General features: G+C 40.8%; 1 long non-coding RNA gene across 1 annotated transcript; it reads right to left on the reverse strand.

Moving 5' to 3' along the window:
• Positions 1-917: 917 nt before the first annotated feature.
• Positions 918-1,920, reverse strand: LOC132037742 (uncharacterized). Its single transcript, XR_009409971.1, has 2 exons — positions 1,742-1,920; positions 918-1,667 (listed from the first exon to the last, which is right to left on the reverse strand). It is a non-coding gene; the product is annotated as an uncharacterized LOC132037742 (long non-coding RNA).
• Positions 1,921-2,353: the final 433 nt, after the last annotated feature.

Below are 2,353 nucleotides of genomic sequence, written 5' to 3' on the forward strand. Positions count from 1 at the left end.
TCATATTCTACAAACAACACATACACACGGCCACATACCAACTCCCATATTTCCATGAATTTCATCCATTTCCACTTACTACAACATGCACAAACACCTATTAAACATGTAAAGATGATTAAATCTTACCTTCCACTTAACTTCTCCCTCGGCTAGAATTGGTAAATTGCGACAACAAGCGGTTTTCTTATTCCAACAACTACTCCACGTTGACGAGGACCTTCCAATTAGTAGAAAAGCTTGAAGCAAACAATTTTTCATGATCAATTTCATGGGCAAGTTTAGCCACTTGGCGTTTTCTCCTTTTTTTTTCTTTCTCTTGATGTTTCTTGAAATTTCAAGGAGAATGAAATGGTGAAGATTAAATTAAATTACCATCTTTCTCTACATATATAATTTGCACATGTGGCCCTATGGCCCACAAGTCATGTGCATGGCCACATGACTTTTCTTTTCATGAATTTTAAGTTTCCACAACTTCACTTTTGGCCCCAAATTTTCATGAAATGTCTAGCTTTCCATAATTCATCTTTTGGTCCCAAATTTTCCTTATTCCAAATTTGCCCTAACATTCCATACCAATAAAAAGATGAATATGCAACTTATGTACTTTTAACAAAATCGGAAAAAATTGCAACCTTATCCTTAACTTGTCGCAACCGACTTAGAATATTCCATCGTACAAAGTACGGGGTATAACAATAAGGTACCGAGAAAAATTCAAAGAGAACATTCCTTGGTTATGAATTTAAGCTAAGATTTCCTGGATATCGGGTAAAGTCACAAGATGGAACTAAAATGAGTATTCCTCCAGTATTTACGTCATTACAAAATTTATCTATTTTAGGATTTGTAGAAAAATAACTCTGAGTTAATATTTCATGAAGAAAGCAAAACATGACTTAACTGTGCAAACAAAGAAGCAAAATAAACTCATTCGATAAAGCAATATGAAGGAACAAAATATAGCCTTGGCTCAAAACTAGTCTTAGGCAAAACAACTTACAAGCCTGCGAAAGGGACCGACACGCCCAGTCCCATGGTCCGCCAAGGCTTAACCGAGGAAAAACTAAAGGAGTTCATGATAAGAAGCAACATAAAAACATGAAGGCTTGAATGGAAAAGACTAAGTGAGTGCAGAATCCCCCGCAGTAGGAGAGCCATCGGAATATTCGCCTCCAGAGTCACTCCTTTCGAGATCTTCCATGGCTAACTCAGCAGCTTCTAAGTCAATTTTCGCATCAAACAGTGCCATGGGAATGTCCAATTCGCCGGTATTCACCTCCTTAAGGGTATCTTTTTTGGGCCAAATCTCATCGGAGCTTTAATTTCTGGCATCTGGCCCTAAGATGATCTTGGGAGGCTTCGACACTAGTAAACTGCCCATGCGCGTTGTTCAGACAGTTTCCAATTTAGTTTCTTTGTTTTGGAGATTCATGTAAGTTGAAGTTAGGATCTGTAAGGAATTTTTTCGATCCCTCGGGAGTTAGTCGCTCTTCCAAACACATTCTGAGTGAAGCCTGGAGGGAATCTGAATCCTGAATTTCGGCTTGAAGCCTTTCTGCTTCGGCCCGAAGTCGCTGATTATCTAATTTGAGTCTTTTCTCTCCTTGGGAGTGGACAATAGTTTTCGCCAGCTCCACAACCGATATAGCAGCCACATGAATCTAGTTAAGATGGTGTATTACTGAGAGTCTTGCATAACAATAAGTAGAAAGATTAATTTGAAATGCTAGGATACCTGGAGAAATAGGTTGGCTAAGTAGGCGAGTGAAGTTTCCAAGTTTGAGCTCGGAAGTTTGGGATGAGGTGATGAGGCTAGTGTTCTGGCATCAGTACTAGCAGGGGGAATAACACTCCCCCATAAAGGTTAGAAGGACGGAGCAGCAGGTCCCTCCGAGTGAATTTCGGAGGGACGAGCTTTGTTGGAACCATCAAGTAAAGGACCATCACGGTCGCCGGTTCCATTCTCTCTTTCGTCATCATTGTCAATATGAACTACCCAGTGTCCGGCCACTTTCCAAGCTTTAATGAGTTTGCGGCGAGTCTTCACTCGGGAGCCAATCCCTTCGGAGGAAGAGTTAACACTTTTCGGTGGTCTGCGTTTGCGACTATCGGTGGAAGCTTATACGATATTTGTCAGGACAACTTCATGGGTGGGGATCCTCCGGGAAGCAGATCTTCTCATAGGGAGGCCTGAAGAAAATAATGAAAGAAAGGGAACACGTGTAAGTAAGAACCCAGGTCATATATGCGTAAAATACTGATTGCTCACCGTGACTTTTTTCCTTCCACCAATCGAAGGTCATACTTTTCCAAGTTCGAGTCACATTGGAAGAAGCATGCAGAAGAT

The sequence above is a fragment of the Lycium ferocissimum genome, chromosome 11 (assembly GCF_029784015.1).
Source record: "Lycium ferocissimum isolate CSIRO_LF1 chromosome 11, AGI_CSIRO_Lferr_CH_V1, whole genome shotgun sequence".
Classification (NCBI taxonomy): domain Eukaryota; kingdom Viridiplantae; phylum Streptophyta; class Magnoliopsida; order Solanales; family Solanaceae; genus Lycium; species Lycium ferocissimum.